The sequence below is a fragment of the Nerophis lumbriciformis genome, linkage group LG07 (genome assembly GCF_033978685.3).
Source record: "Nerophis lumbriciformis linkage group LG07, RoL_Nlum_v2.1, whole genome shotgun sequence".
NCBI lineage: Eukaryota > Metazoa > Chordata > Actinopteri > Syngnathiformes > Syngnathidae > Nerophis > Nerophis lumbriciformis.
The window spans coordinates 26698795-26717500 of record NC_084554.2 but is presented as its reverse complement, the minus strand read 5'-3'; the positions used below and the strand labels follow the sequence as shown (position 1 = coordinate 26717500).

Genomic DNA, 18706 nt, shown 5'->3' with positions numbered 1-18706 from the left:
TACAATAAAAAAATGTAATACAAAACAACAAAAATATATTGTAACATTAATAAAAACATACATCATTTTAACAAGTTAACTTGTTAAATGTTAGTATTTTGACTATTATTACTAAAATAAAATAAAAATTGTTAAAAAATTCCACACATAAAAAAAATATATATATTATGGGAACATTTAATTTTTCCAGGAAGAAATACATTCATAACAAAAATTAGCAATTTCAACAAGTGAATGCCAAATGTTAGTTTTAGGGGCACACTGAAAATGAAATAAAAAATTTAATTAATAGCAATTGCAAAAAAGTTACAAAAGTAAACATCATACTTTTAAATAGGAGGTAAAATCTTTATCGGGATATTCCAAATCTATACTTTCAATCCTGTAATGTCCTGGGTATAATGAGGCTTTCATGCTTTTTTTTTTAGACAGCAAATGAGTTGAGGCAGACTTAACAGAGCCCCTGCTGGTTGAAGATTAGTACTGCACTCAATTTTTTCTGACTTTTACTTATATACACCATTAAATCATTCAATTAAATTATGGCTTTCTTTTGTTGGTCATTATCTTGGTAAATGGTAAATAACTAGCTTCATGTTACCAGTCTTACACTGCACACACCATCATGGCACTTCCTTCGCCTCGTACAGAGTTCAAAAGGTCAGTGACGAGCCGAACTCCTTGTGAGCGTTGACGCGTTCAGGGACACTCGGGTAATCAAGGACCTTGGACTGAAATCCCGCAACTAATCAGAACATCTCGTCCTGGAGCAGTATTTCACCTTGCCACTTGCCGTCATCGGCAGATGTAAAAAAAAAAAAAAGTAATGATTACACATTATTGACTCAAATTACACAAGGTCCCAAAGGACGGCCATGTTGGATGCTGTACTGCACAATAAGAGCGGAGAGGAGTGACGCTACGGTTTTAATGGTGTGAAAATGTGTATTTCATCTTCTCACACTTATGGGGAACGTTACAAAGATGTCCATTAACGGTGGTGGGTTGTTGTTGTTTTTTTAATAGATATATATGTGATTAAAACAGCCCATTGTAGTCCACTCATAACTGAAAGCATGAATGATTGATGAGCATATGGAGGCTGTCAACACCTCCTGTGTGTCCATCAAAATGCAATCAAAGCACCAGCCAGTGTCACTCAACTGTGGTCCAGCCGTGACACATCTCAGGCAACGAGGAGGGAGTTAAGAGGAGCGGTAAATCTACGTATGTCCCATCTTCGTCCTTTTAAAACGTAACATCATTCATGCTGAGGTACAAAATAAATAAATAAATGCTGCAAAGCATTTACAGTTAACATAGACGAGATAAGTGATATAAATTTGGCCAACCATAGAGATTATAATATTATAATATAATAATAATAATTATAATAATAATATATAAATTATAATTTATATATTATATATATATTATATTATTTATAATTACTATTGACTATTGTGAGCGAACTGTGGTGCTGAATTTCCCCCAGGGATCAATAAAGTACTTTTTATTCTATTCTATAAACGTCTGGTGATTGATTGATTGATTGATTGAGAGTTTATTGACATCTGAAATAATTGAATCCATGTAATGCTTTAAAAAGGCAAATGGATGGCACAAAAATCCAAAAGGCTTGTTTCCATTGTGGTCCATAGTATCACTGGAGGAGGAGAGGACTAAGAATAGCTAAACATGCTACACAACACACCGTAGGAGGGTACACAAAAGGCATAAGCCAGATTTTGAATGTAAACAAGGGTGGGTGGATCGATACAAATATCGACAGTAATTATACCAAGTACACAATAAATATATGGTCAATACTGCAGTGATTATAGCGATATTTTTTATTATTACCAAAATCAGAAAACAGTAGCCAATAGTAGTTTTTGCTTTTTTGTTTTGTTATTTTGCCTAATTTGACCTTATTATAAAATTTGGGATGTAATTCAAATGAATAAGGAAATAATTTAAATATTAATTGATATTGTCGCACAGCCATTGTGTGTTTTTGTCTGTGGTTATCATTTACGGTATTTTCCGGACTATAAGGCACACTTAAAATCCTTTTTTTCCCCCTCAAAACTCGACAGTGCGTCTTATAACCTGGTGCGCCTAATGTAAGAAATAAGTATGGTTGAGCATACCCACCTCGAAGCTATTTTATTTGGTACATGGTGTATAGATAAGTGTGACAAGTAGATGGCAGTAAAACATAAGAGATAAGTGTAGACTGCACTATGATGGGTCTTAAGTAAACAACAGCAACATTTTAAATATTCCATTGAATAGAACATTACACACGGCCCTCAAAAATCTATCAAAATGTTTAAGTACGACTTTGGTAAGCTATGAAGCCGCACCACTTGAAAGACTGTTGCCGCATTAAACATACAAGTATTATTATGGTGTGTGTATAAGGTAAGACATACAGTATTATCTGGTGTTTTGTTTTGCAATATTATGCAAAAGCAACTTTTCTTACCTTCTGGTACCTGCTTATCTGTATTTGGGATCTGCGTAAAACCTGAAAAATTGCGTGTGCGCACGACGACGCCATAGTAGATAATCTTCTTTTTCTCTATCTTCTTGTTATGGGACATTCATCCTCCGCTGTTGCCATTTCTAATAAAAAGTAGTGTAAAGTTCTTACTTATATCTGTCAGTAAACTCGCTATGAAAGCGCTAAAACATACCGGTGTAGTGAGTTGACATAATTCACCCAAGGAACTTTAGTTAGTTCCGATCGGACGGTTTTTCACGGGACACATTTCCAGTGTTGTTGCTTCCGAATGAGGAGATGCTGCTCCGTTATTGATTTAAGTAAAGTCTGAATGTCATTAAAACAGTTAGCTCCATCTTTTGACACTTCTTCCACTCCCGTCCTTGCACGCTACACCGCTACAACAAAGATAACGGGGAGAAGACGCTGTCGAAGGTGAGCCACGTAAATAAGACCGCCCACAAAATGGCGCATCCTGAAGCGACTGTCAGAAAGCGGCTTGAAGATGATCTGTAAAACATAATCAATGCAACATTTTGACCAAAGAACCACCATTACATGTTATGTAGACCAGTGTTTTTCAACCACTGTGCCGCGGCACACTAGTGTGCCGTGAGATACAGTCTGGTGTGCCGTGGGAGATTATCTAATTTCGCCGATTTGGGGTAAAAAATATTTTTTGCAAACCAGTAAATGATGTGTTGTTGTTGAGTGTTGGTGCGGTCTAGAGCTCGGCAGAGTAACCGTGTAATACTCTTCCATATCAGTTGGTGGCAGCCGGTAGCTAATTGCTTTGTAAATGTCAGAAACAGCGGGAGGCAGCGTGCAGGTAAAAGGGTGTCTAATGCTTAAACCAAAATTAAACAAAAGGTGAGTGACCCTAAGAAAAGGCATTGAAGCTTAGGGAAGGCTATGCAGAACGTAACTAAAACTGAACTGGCTACAAAGTAAACAAAAACAAAATGCTGGACGACAGCAAAGACTTACTGTGGAGCAAAGATGGCGTCCACAATGTAACATCCGAACATGACAATCGACAAAATCGGAAATATCGCTCAAAAGGAAGACCTGAAACTGCTCCAGGAAAATACCAAAATTGGAGCAAAAGACAAGAACTAAAACACTACACACAGGACAACAGCAAAAAACTCCAAATAAGTCAGGGGGTGATGTGACAGGTGGTGACAGTACACCTACTTTGAGACAAGAGCTATATTGATGCATGGTTGGTTATGGTTTAAATTCATATTCAACAATTGCGACGACTTTTTACTGTCAACTGAGTTCCGTTGTTTAATGATTTCTGCTGGTGGTGTGCCTCCGGATTTTGTCAACACAAAAAATGTGCCTTCGCTCATAAAAGGTTGAAAATCACTAATGTAGACCACAAGGAAGTGTTTTCCGATTAGAAAAAAAAAATAATAATAATATGACTCCTTCATGCGCCCTATAATCCGGTGCACCTAATGTATGAAAAAAGATCAAAAAAGACCATTCATCGGCAGTACGCCTTACAATCCGGTGCGCCCTATGGTCCAGAAAATATGTTAATCATTTATTGATTCTAAAAATTTTCAAGTATGAACATTGGTATGACCAATTCTGCCCCTGTATTGGATGTATCGATATAATATACAGAATATATCATGATATACTGTGCATCGTTATCATAGGAGGCTGCAAATTATATCATGATATACAGTTTAGGCCATAGTTACAGTGCACCAAAAAATATGTTATAATAAATAAGTCCTGTGTGAATGCTGAGAGTCGAGAATTTACAATAATTGCATTGTATCAGAAATGTCAACAATATGTAAATGCAGCATAGCTAACAAGAATATGCTTAAAGAATAGAGAATTCCAATTATGTGTGGGAATGCTGAGAGAGTATTTGCTGTGCTCCAGTAAACAGTATTTGTATCACTATATAAACTCGACTTTAAAAACACTTTTCGGCATTTAGTGAAATAAACTAAACAAAAAACAGCATAAATGGGTAAATAGAGCAAAAAGGCTTAATGAGAAAAAGTTGAAATGTTGATACTAATTACGAATAAAAACAAAATATTTATCTTTAAATATATATTATGATAATAATAATAACAAAATTAGAATAAATTAAATAATGTAATACATGTATTATGTTATAGCCTTTTTATTAGCCCATTCCGTAACAAATAACTGACGTCACGTTACCACCATATTGAAAGAATATTAAGAACAATATTGTTTGTTTTTGAAAACCCAACCACTGCTGTTCTTTTGAAAATATAAAACAGTTGACAAAGGTTGTTATTTATGACCATGTTTTTAAGCACAGTGTGATTTGTTTTGATATGCTGGGAGGCTCTAGGCCACTGCTGTTCTTTTTTTGAATGTATAGTTAGTTACCCCTTGGCAGCTGATACTGCAATTTGAATTCTGTGCAAAACCATGTTGGAAGCCAAAGGGATCTTAAATACTTAACACCTTGAAACACTTTTCAATAAAGTAGTGAATTCAAAAGTACATGGGTACTTCACTCTGCATAGCAAACATGGCAAATGACGCTGTGGTCGGAGTTGGAATTGCGACAAAACAAACGTTATGATATTCAACACTCTTTCTGCCATCCGACGGCTAGAGGCGATAGTGCAACCCCCCAATTCGTCACATTTCATGTGTCAGGTAAACTGCGACAAATGGTGCATAAAACTCCCCTTCCAACTGTAACAACAACTGCTGGTGTGTCAGCCTTGTCACGGTCAGTACACGACATGTGAAAGGAGGGCAGATTGATCCATACATTTGTGGTGTCCATACCAATGGTAGTATCAGTATGTAATGGATACTAGATTGATTAGGTCAATGTTTTTATTTTTTTCCAAATCATTGTTTTTGTTTGTTTTTTGTTAATGTTGACAAACTCAGATAATTCCCTGGACATAGGAGGACTTTGAGGGCAAAAAAAGTGTGGATATTCTTTTCTACTTTGTTTAGTTATTGTGTACTATTGACTTGGACAATTGAATGTAATCAAATAGAAGAAGAAACTAGTTTAAAGACCTACTGAAATGTGATTTTTTTTTTATTTAAACGGGGATAGCAGGTCCATTCTATGTGTCATACTTGATCATTTCGCGATATTGCCATATTTTTGCTGAAAGGATTTAGTAGAGAACATCGACGATAAAGTTCGCAACTTTTGGTCGCTGATAAAAAAGCCTTGCTTGTACCGGAAGTAGCAGACGAGTAGCGTGACGTCACAGATTGTGGAGCTCCTCACATTTGCACATTGTTTACAATCATGGCCACCAGCAGCGAGAGCGATTCGGACCGGGAAAGCAACGATTTCCCCATTAATTTGAGCGAGGATGAATGATTCGTGGATGAGGAAAGTGAGAGTGAAGGACTAGAGGGCAGTGGGAGCAATTCAGATAGGGAAGATGCTGTGAGAGGCAGGTGGGACCTGATATTCAGCTGGGAATGACTAAAACAGTAAATAAACACAAGACATATATATACTTTATTAGCCACAACACAACCAGGCTTATATTTAATATGCCACAAATTAATCCCGCATAACAAACACCTCCCCCCTCCCGTCCATATAACCCGCCAATACAACTCAAACACCTGCACAACACACTCAATCCCACAGCCCAAAGTACCGTTCACCTCCCCAAAGTTCATACAGCACATATATTTCCCCAAAGTCCCCAAAGTTACGTACGTGACATGCACATAGCGGCACGCACGTACGGGCAAGCGATCAAATGTTTGGAAGCCGCAGCTGCATGCATACTCACGGTACCGCGTCTGCGCATCCAACTCAAAGTCCTCCTGGTAAGAGTCTCTGTTGTCCCAGTTCTCCACAGGCCAATGGTAAAGCTTGACTGTCATCTCTCGGTAATGTAAACAATGAAACACCGGCTGTTTGTGTTGCTGCAGCCGCCCGCAATACACTGCTTCCCACCTACAGCTTTCTTCTTTGCTGTCTCCATTGTTATTGAACAAATTGCAAAAGATTCACCAACACAGATGTCCAGAATACTGTGGAATTTTGCGATGAAAACAGACGACTTAATAGCTGGCCACCATGCTGTCCCAAAATGTCCTCTACAATCCGTGACGTCACGCGCAGACGTCATCATACCGAGACGTTTTCAGCAGGATATTTCGCGCGAAATTTAAAATTGCACTTTAGTAAGCTAACCCGGCCGTATTGGCATGTGTTGCAATGTTAAGATTTCATCATTGATATATAAACTATCAGACTGCGTGGTCGGTAGTAGTGGGTTTCAGTAGGCCTTTAAACTCTCAATAGCACGCACCATGAATACATTTAAAAATGAACAGTTTATACATGTGATCCCACTCATGAATGATCGATATCGGAATCGGCAGCATAAAACTTTGATTGGACCTTCCCCAAATTTTATTGCTTGTATTCCGACACGTGACTTCTTACCAGAAGTGAAAACCAGCGGTGGTCGACCAAGTCAAGATGGCTGTTGCACAGCAAGCAACGCGTGAACAATCTGAGTAAAAAAGAGGCTTAAATCTTCCTGCAAAAAGCAGATAATAATCCAACCATGCAATGATTTAGATCCCTATACTTTATCAAAAAAAGATTTGTCAAGTGATATCAAGGATCATACGTCGGTCGCGTTCTCAGACATATCGAACGATTGTGCTCCAAACATCATTCTGCACGACAAAACAGGTGAAAACTTGGAAAAGAATGGAGGTCTACACCGTCTTTGTGTGTGGCTGGGCCAAGAAATTAGTATCAAGACTCTCCCGGATAAATATGCATCGTTTTTGCTCGGGTAAAGTTGCATTTCATGATTTAACTTTGCGTCTACCGCCATGTTTGATGCTGTTGTTGCTGCACGCACCGTTTACGAGTAGTGTTATAAATACAGATGTCAACATTGTGTATGTGCTGAAAGCTGCATTTATGATTGTCGCCTTTGGTAAAAGATCTCTTTTAGGTTTTGCTCACATTTGCTTACTTTTATTTCGACATGCCGAATTGGTGCTTTATAAAACACTCGTAACAAAAATGCAATTTAAGAAATAGAAATGATACCAAGATAATACTTAAATGGGAAATAGTAAAGAAAAGAGGCTTAAATCTTCCTGCAAAAAGCAGATAATCCTAATGTGCAATGGAATAGATCCCTATACTTTATCAAAAAAATATTTGTGGAGTGATATCAAGGATGATACATCGGTCACGTTGTCAGACATATCGAACGATTGTGCTCCAAACATTATTCTACACGACAAAACAGATGAAAACTTGGAAAAGCATGGAGGTCTACACTGTCTTTGTGTGTGGCTGGGTCAAGGAAATTGGTATCAAGACTCTCCTGGATAAATATGCATCGTTTTTGCTCAGGTAAGGTTGCAATTAGGGCTGGGCGATATATCGAATATACTCGATATATCGCGGGTTTGTCTCTGTGCGATATAGAAAATGACTATATCGTGATATTCGAGTATACGTTCTCACGCAGTTGCTTTCCGCTGCGGGCATTACACTACAGGCTCTTCTCAGTCTCTTGTCTCTCTTTCTCACAGAGACATAAAACAAGCGCACCTTCTTACATACGTCACATACGTATACCCCCCGCGGAGTAGAGAGGTAGCAGCATGGTAACGTTAGCTGTGGCAGGTGCAAGCAGAGAAAGAAAGTGCGAAACTGGTAACAAATGAAGGAAGAATTAATTCCCAAGAAAAACAGCAGGGGGTCCATCGTCTGGCGGTGGTTTGGCTTCAAGCGGGAATATGCTGAACAAGTATGCGGCAAAAGCGTTGCTACAAAAAGTAGCACCACTGCTAATTTGTGGCATCATTTGAAAAGTCCCCCGCTAGAGAATGAAGAGTGCTTGAAACTCCGCATGTCAACATCTCCGGCCGGTGCCACACCAACAACATGCCCAAGCAACCATTTCCACATCAACACCGTATGAAAAAAAAGTCAACAACAGAAGGAGATAACGTCCGCAGTAACCTACCACATAGCGAAGGACATACACTATTTGATTTCCTATTATGCAGCTCATTTTTATTTGACACTTATTGAAATATCTTGTGTGACATCATGCACAAAAGTGCACTTTATTTGTTTTAAAACATTGTACTGGAGTTCTGTACAAAAAGCACTTTAATTTAGTGTTGTTTTGATAAGTCATCTTAGTGACATCATGCACAAAAGTGCACTAATAGCTTGTTTTAAAATGTCTCTGACAATCTTGCACTTTTTGTTTTGGAATTTACATGAATGTTTGTGCCACTGCTTAATAACTGTTTAATAAATACAGTTTTGGTAAATTGACTTAGTTGTGATTTCCCTCTCTGCATGAAAGTTTAAAATGAGCGTATTATAAATGCAGTATGAACAATAATATTTTAATGTAGACACATAGAATCATCATACTGCTGTGATTATATGTATCAAGTGTTCATTCAAGGCTAAGGCAAAATATCGAGATATATATTGTGTATCGTGACATGGCCTAAAAATATTGAGATATTAATAAAAGGCCATATCGCCCAGTCCTAGTTGCAATAAATGATTAAAATGTTTGTCTACTGATGTTTGTTGCAGTTGTTGCCACGTGCTGTTAAAGAGTACGCGTGTTTTTGTCGTCTTTATCGACAGTCGTGGTCAAAAGTTGTAAAGAACAATGTCATGGCTGTCTTGAGTTTCCAATCATTTCTACAACTCTTATTTTTTTGTGATAGAGTGATTGGAGCACATACTTGTTGGTCACAAAAAACATTCATGAAGTTTGGTTCTTTTATTAATTTTATTATGGGTCTACTGAAAATGTGACCAAATCTGCTGGGTCAAAAGTATACATACAGCAATGTTAATATTTGGTTATGTCCCAGTTCGATAGATTGCGAGTTCAAACCCCGGCCGAGTCATACCAAAGACTATAAAAATGGGACCTGTTACCTCCCTGCTTGGCACTCAGCATCAAGGGTTGGATCTGGGGGTTAAATCACCAAAAATGATTCCCGGGCGCGGCCACCGCTGCTGCTCACTGCTCCCCTCACCTCCCAGGGGGTGAACAAGGGGATGGGTCAAATGCAGAGGACAAATTTCGCCACACCTAGTGTGTGTGTGACAATCATTGGTACTTTAACTTGACAAATTTCACTGCAATAAGGCGCTTTTGGTAGCCATCCACAAGCTTCTGGTTGAATTCTTGACCACTCCTCCTGACAAAATTGGTGCAGTTCAGCTAAATTTGTTGGTTTTCTGACATGGACTTGTTTCTTTAGCATTGTCCACACATTTAAGTCAGGACTTTGGGGAGGCCATTCTAAAACCTTAATTCTAGCCTGATTTAGCCATTACTTTACCACTTTTGACGTGTGTTTGGGGTCATTGTCCTGTTGGAACACCCAACTGCGCCCAAGACCCAACCTCCGGGCTGATGATTTCATGTTGTCCTGAAGAATTTGGAGGTAATCCTTTTTCATTGTCCCATTTAAAGCACCAGTTCCATTGACAGCAGAACAGGCCCATAGCATAATACTACCACCACCATGCATGACGGTAGGAACGGTGTTCCTGGGATTAAAGGCCTCACCTTTTCTCCTCCAAACATATTGCTTGGTATTGTGACCAAACAGCTCAATTTTTGTTTCATCTGACCACAGAACTTTCCTCCAGACGGTCTTATCTTTGTCCATGTGATGTCACAGTGTGGTCACGGCAAACTCATGCATTCTTTGACTGTTCCTTTGGAATGGAATGTAAGCTGAATGCTTTTATCGTCGTCGTTCTGTAAAATCTTGCACTCTTTTTGACTACCTCTCGACGAACTCTGAAGAAACGTTTATCCTTTTCACGACTTGAACGATTCGTACAGATGAAAACAACGCAAACGTGAGGCTTTTTTTCCTCGAGGAAGGCTAAATAGCACCTAGTACCCTATGAGAACAGAGCTGGCTTGACCGCCACGCGTATTTAATGGGCGGGACGAGAACCGGACGTGACGCCAGTCAAATCCAAAGCAATATGTTGTGAAGTCTGCGAGTCAAGCATGCGGCGTTGTTCATTACGTAAACATGACAAGTAAACACAAGCAGGAAACGCGTCTTTTGACAGCTGGATATGATTTCTATGCTAATCACGAGACATGAGAAGATGAGTACAACTACAATCACTGACAATTACAAACTAACAGTGCAGCATTAGAAGGACTTTTCAGCAGCAAGTGGTATGGATCGAGTATATAACATCGAAAAGTTTTGCTTGAGCACAAGATGAAAAAAAGAAAGTCCAACTTAAAGGCCTACTGAAATGCGATTTTCTTATTCAAACGGGGATAGCAGGTCCATTCTATGTGTCATACTTGATCATTTCGCGATATTGCCATATTTTTGCTGAAAGGATTTAGTAGAGAACATCGACGATAAAGTTCGCAACTTTTGGTCGCTGATAAAAAAGCCTTGCTTGTACCGGAAGTAGCAGACGAGTAGCGTGACGTCACAGATTGTGGAGCTCCTCACATTTGCACATTGTTTACAATCATGGCCACCAGCAGCGAGAGCGATTCGGACCGAGAAAGCGACGATTTCCCCATTAATTTGAGCGAGGATGAATGATTCGTGGATGAGGAAAGTGAGAGTGAAGGACTAGAGGGCAGTGGGAGCAATTCAGATAGGGAAGATGCTGTGAGAGGCGGGTGGGACCTGTTATTCAGCTGGGAATGACTAAAACAGTAAATAAACACAAGACATATATATACTCTATTAGCCACAACACAACCAGGCTTATATTTAATATGCCACAAATTAATCCCGCATAACAAAATAACAAACACCTCCCCCCTCCCGTTCATATAACCCGCCAATACAACTCAAACACCTGCACAACACACTCAATCCCACAGCCCAAAGTACCGTTCACCTCCCCAAAGTTCATACAGCACATATATTTCCCCAAAGTCATGTACGTGACATGCACATAGCGGCACGCACGTACGGGCAAGCGATCAAATGTTTGGAAGCCGCAGCTGCATGCGTACTCACGGTACCGCGTCTGCATATCCAACTCAAAGTCCTCCTGGTAAGAGTCTCTGTTGTCCCAGTTCTCCACAGGCCAATAGTAAAGCTTGACTGTCATCTTCCGGGAATGTAAACAATGAAACACCGGCTGTGTTTGTTTGGTTGCTGCAGTCGGCCGCAATACACCGCTTCCCACCTACAGCTTTCTTCTTTGCTGTCTCCATTGTTCATTGAACAAATTGCAAAAGATTCACCAACACAGATGTCCAGAATACTGTGGAATTTTGCGATGAAAACAGACGACTTAATAGCTGGCCACCATGCTGTCCCAAAATGTCCTCTACAATCCGTGACGTCACGCGCCGCCGACATCATACCGAGACGTTTTCAGCAGGATATTTTGCGCGAAATTTAAAATTGCACTTTAGTAAGCTAACCCGGCCGTATTGGCATGTGATGCACTGTTAAGATTTCATCATTGATATATAAACTATCAGACTGCGTGGTCGGTAGTAGTGGGTTTCAGTAGGCCCTTAATCATAAAACCGCACTACGTCCTGCCTTACTTCGACGATAATTCCCAGGAAGGAAAAAAAAAAAAAATCAAAGCGCAAAAGGAAGGAAAAGATCACCTTGGCACCAGGTCTTCCAGCACACAGTTGACAGCTTCAAGAAAAAATGGCTGAAAACAAAACCCTTCCTACCCCCCTCGCTTTGCTTTGACGGATTTAAAAAGGAAAAAAAAAAAAAAGAGTAAATAATCGCTCCAGGCGGACTAACTATCGATGCAAACTCCTCCCTTGTCATCAGCATTACTCTGCCAGGCCAGATCATCATGGCCGCCGCGCTTTTTGGACTGTCGTCAGCACTCCATCCTTGTGGACGCCAGCCAGCATCAGCCCCACCGCCAGATCAATAGACACCGGCGGCGAGCTTTGCTGCCCCCTCCCCTCCTTTTTAGTTTCAACTACAACACCAGAAAGACGGCTGCGTTGTGCCGCTGCTGCGTAGTGATTAGCCATTAACACGGCGCAAGTGTGTGAATTCATCTAATCTGTGTCCGCATTGAAAGACAAAACTTCACCCATGCACACGAAAGAAGAAAAAAAGGGTTATTTTAACTAAGAACTAAAACTAAATGTCCAATGTAGTTGACATTGATTCTCAAATCGTGCAACCTCTGGATGTAAATACCCGCAGCCTGTCAGCTGCAATCGGGCGGAAGGCGGGGTAAACCCTGGACAAGTCGCCGACTCATCACTTGCAAAATGAAATTTAATAAAATGCTCGGGTAGAAATGTAGAAAAGCGTAGAAATATCTTGAATTATTTTTCAGGGGGTTGTTTTTTTTGTTTTTTTTAAACGACACTGCCGTCACACGCGATGGCACATGAGACCACAACAATGCACCACACCTCAGGTCAGTGAGTATCAACGGATTAAAGACCCTCTATAATGCCAAATTGACTTTTTTAGCTGTATCGTATTTTCCAGACCATAGGGCGCACCAGATTATAAAGCGCACTGCCGTTGAATGGTCTGTTTTCAATCTTTTTTCATATATTAGGCGCACCAGATTATAGGGTGCATTAAAAGGAGTCAAATTTTTTGAATTTTTTTCTAAATGAAAAACACTTCCTTGTGGTCTACATAACATGTAATGGTAGTTCTATGGTCAAAATGTTGCATGGATTATGTTTTACAGATCATCTTCAAGCCGCTTTCTGACAGTCGCTTCCGGATGCGCCGTTTTGTGGGCGGTCTTATTTACGTGGCTCACCTTCGGCAGCGTCTTCTTCCCATCATCTTTGTTGTAGTGGTGTAGCGTGCAAGGACGGGAGTGGAAGAAGTGTCAAAAGATGGAGCTAACTGTTTTAATGACATTCAGACTTTACTTAAATCAATAACGGAGCAGCATCTCCTCATCAGGAAACCACAACACCAGAAATGTGTCTCGTGAAAAACCGTCCGACCGGAACTCTAATAAATAAAGTTGGGTGAATAATGTAAACTCACTACACCAGTATGTTTTAGTGCTTTCATGGCGAGTTTACTGACAGATATAAGTAAGAACTTTACACTACTTTTTATTAGAAATGGCAACAGGGGAGGATGAATGTCACATAACAAGAAGATAGAGAGGAAAAAAAGAAGCTTATAGACTACCGCGTCGTCACGGACTACAAAGGCGGACGCATGCAATTTTTCAGGACTTATGCAGGTCCCAAATACCAGAAGGTAAGAGAAGTTGCTTTTGCATAATATGTCTTACATTATACACACACCATAATAATACTCTTATGTTGAAGCACATCAAGCGGTGCGGCTTTATAGCTTACCAAAGTCGTGCTAAAACATTTTGATAGATTTTTGAGCGCCATGTGTAATGTTCTATATTTTCAATGGAACATACAAACCCAGTTTCCATATGAGTTGGGAAATTGTGTTCGATGTAAATATAAACTGAATACAATGATTTGCAAATCATTTTCAACCCATATTCAGTTGAATATGCTACAAAGACAACATATTTGATGTTCAAACTGATAAACATTTTTTTTTTGCAAATAATCATTAACTTTAGAATTTGATGCCAGCAACACGTGACAAAGAAGTTGGGAAAGGTGGCAATAAATACTGATAAAGTTGAGGAATGCTCATCAAACACTTATTTGGAACATCCCACAGGTGAACAGGCAAATTGGGAACAGGTGGGTGCCATGATTGGGTATAAAAGTAGATTCCATGAAATGCTCAGTCATTCACAAACAAGGATGGGGCGAGGGTCACCACTTTGTCAACAAATGCGTGAGCAAATTGTTGAACAGTTTAAGAAAAACCTTTCTCAACCAGCTATTGCAAGGAATTTAGGGATTTCACCATCTACGGTCCGTAATATCATCAAAGGGTTCAGAGAATCTGGAGAAATCACTGCACGTAAGCAGCTAAGCCCTCAGGCTGTACTGCATCAACAAGCGACATCAGTGTGTAAAGGATATCACCACATGGGCTCAGGAACACTTCAGAAACCACAGTTGGTCGCTACATCTGTAAGTGCAAGTTAAAACTCTCCTATGCAAGGCAAAAACCGTTTATCAACAACACCCAGAAACACTGTCGGCTTCGCTGGGCCTGAGCTCATCTAAGATGGACCCATATTCAATTGAACGAACTACAAAGACAAGATATTTGATGTTCAAACTCATAAACTTTTTTTTTTTGGCAAATAATAATTGACTTAGAATTTCATGGCTGCAACACGTGCCTAAGTAGTTGGGAAAGGGCATGTTCACCACTGTGTTACATGGCCTTTCCTTTTAACAACACTCAGTAAACGTTTGGGAACTGAGGAGACACATTTTTTAAGCTTCTCAGGTCAAATTCTTTCCCATTCTTGCTTGATGTACAGCTTAAGTTGTTCAACAGTCCGGGGGTCTCCGTTGTGGTATTTTAGGCTTCATAATGCGCCACACATTTTCAATGGGAGACAGGTCTGGACTACAGGCAGGCCAGTCTAGTACCCACACTCTTTTACTATGAAGCCACGTTGATGTAACACGTGGCTTGGCATTGTCTTGCTGAAATAAGCAGGGGCGTCCATGGTAACGTTGCTTGGATGGCAACATATGTTGCTCCAAAACCTGTATGTACCTTTCAGCATTAATGGTACCTTCACAGATGTGTAAGTTACCCATGTCTTGGGCACTAATACACCCCCATACCATCACAGATGCTGGCTTTTCAACTTTGCGCCTATAACAATCCGGATGGTTCTTTTCCTCTTTGGTCCGGAGGACACGACGTCCACAGTTTCCAAAAACTATTTGAAATGTGGACTCGCCAGACCACAGAACACTTTTCCACTTTGTATCAGTCCATCTTAGATGAGCTCAGGACCAGCGAAGCCGACGGCGTTTCTGAGTGTTGTTCATAAACGGTTTTCGCCTTGCATAGGAGAGTTTTAACTTGCACTTACAGATGTAGCGACCAACTGTAGTTACTGACAGTGGACTTCTAAAGTGTTCCTGAGCCCATGTGGTGATATCCTTTACACACTGATGTTGCTTGTTGATGCAGTACAGCCTGAGGGATCAAAGGTCACGGGCTTAGCTGCTTACGTGCAGTGATTTCTCCAGATTCTCTGAACCCTTTGATGATATTACGGACCGTAGATGGTGAAATCCCTAAATTCCTTGCAATAGCTGGTTGAGAAAGGTTTTTCTTAAACTGTTCAACAATTTGCTCACGCATTTGTTGACAAAGTGGTGACCCTCGCCCCATCCTTGTTTGTGAATGACTGAGCATTTCATGGAATCTACTTTTATACCCAATCATGGCACCCACCTGTTCCCAATTTGCCTGTTCACCTGTGGGATGTTCCAAATAAGTGTTTGATGAGCATTCCTCAACGTTATCAGTATTTATTGCCACCTTTCCCAACTTCTTTGTCACGTGTTGCTGGCATCAAATTCTAAAGTTAATGATTATTTGTAAAAAAAAAAAATGTTTATCAGTTTGAACATCAAATATGTTGTCTTTGTAGCATATTCAACTGATTATGGGTTGAAAATTATTTGCAAATCATTGTATTCTGTTTATATTTACATCTAACACAATTTCCCAGCTCATATGGAAACGGGGTTTGTAATATTATTTGATATTTTACGGTATTGTGTTAATAATTTCACACATAAGTCGCTCCTGAGTATAAGTCGCACCCCTGGCCAAACTATGAAAAAAACTGCGACTTATAGTCGGAAAAATACGGTACTCACAGGTGTCAAGGCCCTATCTGGCCCACCACTTCATTTTATCTGGCCTGGAAGACATAGAAATGTGTGTCAATAAGGTATATCGTCATTTTTGCCCATTTGGCTTCAATTTTAACAGAAACAAATTGTACCGCTTGCAACTGCAGTTCTTAACTCAATATTATTTGACGCAAAAAGCTATGACAAGCATTTCTTTGTTATTGAAACCCTTTTTGAAATTGATTCCGCAATAGCTGAACCTTAATATCGGCTTGTCACCTTGATTCATGATTGCAAAGCAATTTCCCCATCAGTTTGAGTATGATAATAATCAAATGAAACAGCAATTGTGTAATTATATCATGTGGTGGTTATACATTTTTATAGTTCCAGTTACAAGTGGCCCATTGAGGGTAACTGCAATGTGGCCCACAATGAAAATGAGTTTGACAGCACAACAAACACACATTGGGCCACACAAAGGGCAACTCCCTATAAGCAAGCGGAAGTGTTAAAAATTATATTTTTACATGACTCAAGGCCTACCACAGGGGTGTCAAACGTACGGCCCGAGGGCCGGATCAGGCCTGCGAACAGGTTTTATCCAGCCGCCAGGATGAGGTTGCCAAGTATAAAAATTAACCTGAAATTTTTGAATGAAAGAAACTGCTGTTCTAAATGTGTCCACTGGATGTCGCAATAGCAATTCTTTGTATCTTTGTAGATGATGTTACATATGTAAAAAATAAACCACATGATGTTAGTACATCAGTCGAGGAAAATGATCAAACTACATAAATTACATGCTGTAATTTGATTTTGATATAATTTGTTTATCTTGATAGATTGAAAATTAACACCAATGAGTTGACTAATGAACATTACCACAATTTATTCAGAAAATATAAATAACGACAAATAAAGTATATATGCTATTAACCGCAACAGATAATTGTAAAAAAATAAAAATAAAAAATAAAAAAAACATTATGATTTGCACAATTTCAGAATGTGGTTGTTCTATTTTTAAACAAAGAAAATCTGAAGTTGCCTTTATTTTTAAGTTATCATGTCGTGATTTTACCAGTCTGGCCCACTTGGAAGTAGATTTTTCTCCACGTGGCCCCCGAACTAAAATGAGTTTGACACCCCTGATAGCTCAGGGTTACTATCGCAGCTGGTAGATGTAGTTAACAAATTCAGTCAAGTATTTAAAATGTGTTTCTGAAGGCAACCTCCAGCAGGCCCCATGTAGATTGAGTTTAAAACCCCTAATTTATACTATATTTCTAAATGTCTTTGTACCTGTGACCATTCCTATTGTTTATGCAGGAAAAGTCATGTTGAGCCCAATATGAAATTCAAAAGGTGGATGGATGACACATAGAAAATGCAGCCTTGTGGCGGCTCCACACCCTCACTTCAGGGAAAACACCTGCAAGCCAAAGCTTTGCATTGCACGCCTCTTCTATGCACCCCAACCTGAGCAGCCAGGGTTCAATGCCATAGAGTGAGACCTTGGTGTGTACAATCAAAGCATTATGATGCTGTCCATCAACCCTCCTGTCAAAATGCTGACATGCAGCCGGGCGTGCATGTACCCACATCATGCCTAATCACACCCACCCCCTCCCCTACCTGCACCTCATCAGCAGGATGCATTGCACGCCCTTGACAAACTGCCAGTGCAATCCCTCTGCTGCAAAAAAAAGACTATTTATCACAACAAGCATGGCAGGGGTGTCCTCTCTGCATATCCTTGTGTCACCTCTCGAACTTTAAAACATGGCAACTTTTTTTTGCAAGATGATTACTTTCTGCAAACAATAAGTGCACGCACAAAACGCTCCTCCGTGCACGTTGGAGTGCGTGCAACAAACACTCTCACCCCATAAATGACGAGAAAAATAACTGCAATGACTTACCTAAATGAGAACCAGACCACCGTCACAGCCACCGGCGTCTCCGCGTTTCGCCGTCCGCCCTTGGTGCACCTTTCCTCGGGCTCAGTTAGCCGCGCGTCCGGTCGCTTCCACAGTTGCACCGAGGGGAGCGAGCATTTGCCGGTGGCGTGCAGGAGGATGGGACAAAGGTGGAAGCAGCCTCCTTCGAGGGGAGGAGGTGAGAGGATTCTGGGGGGGGAGAGCGGCGAAGCACTGCGGCGACTGGAGGAGCGACAGCACCGGAAAGGAGGCAGACAGCCGCTCTGCCCTCTCGCTCCGCCGCGCTCTCTTTTAGGGGCGCGCACGCAGTACGCACGCCCTTTCCCGTCATTTGGCGGGGAGCGCCCTCTGCTGGCTTTCTGGGATATGACAGGTTGGGTGTTTCCTCCTGACCACGTGAGATGTCGTGATTTTTTTTTTCAGAGTGGGAAACATGGTTTTAATGCATTTGAAAGCAGGGGTGACCAACTCAATTTAGATCGGGG

General features: G+C 40.4%; 1 protein-coding gene across 7 annotated transcripts in view; it reads right to left on the bottom strand.

Moving 5' to 3' along the window:
* Positions 1-18471, bottom strand: part of ctnnd2a (catenin (cadherin-associated protein), delta 2a) — a 723152-nt gene extending 704681 nt beyond the window's left edge. For all 7 annotated transcript variants that reach the window (XM_061965552.2, XM_061965556.2, XM_061965554.2 and 4 more), the window contains exon 1: positions 18204-18471. The gene's annotated coding sequence lies outside the window, so the exon portion shown is untranslated. The remainder of the gene's footprint in view (positions 1-18203) is intronic.
* Between the last annotated feature and the right edge of the window lie 235 nt (positions 18472-18706).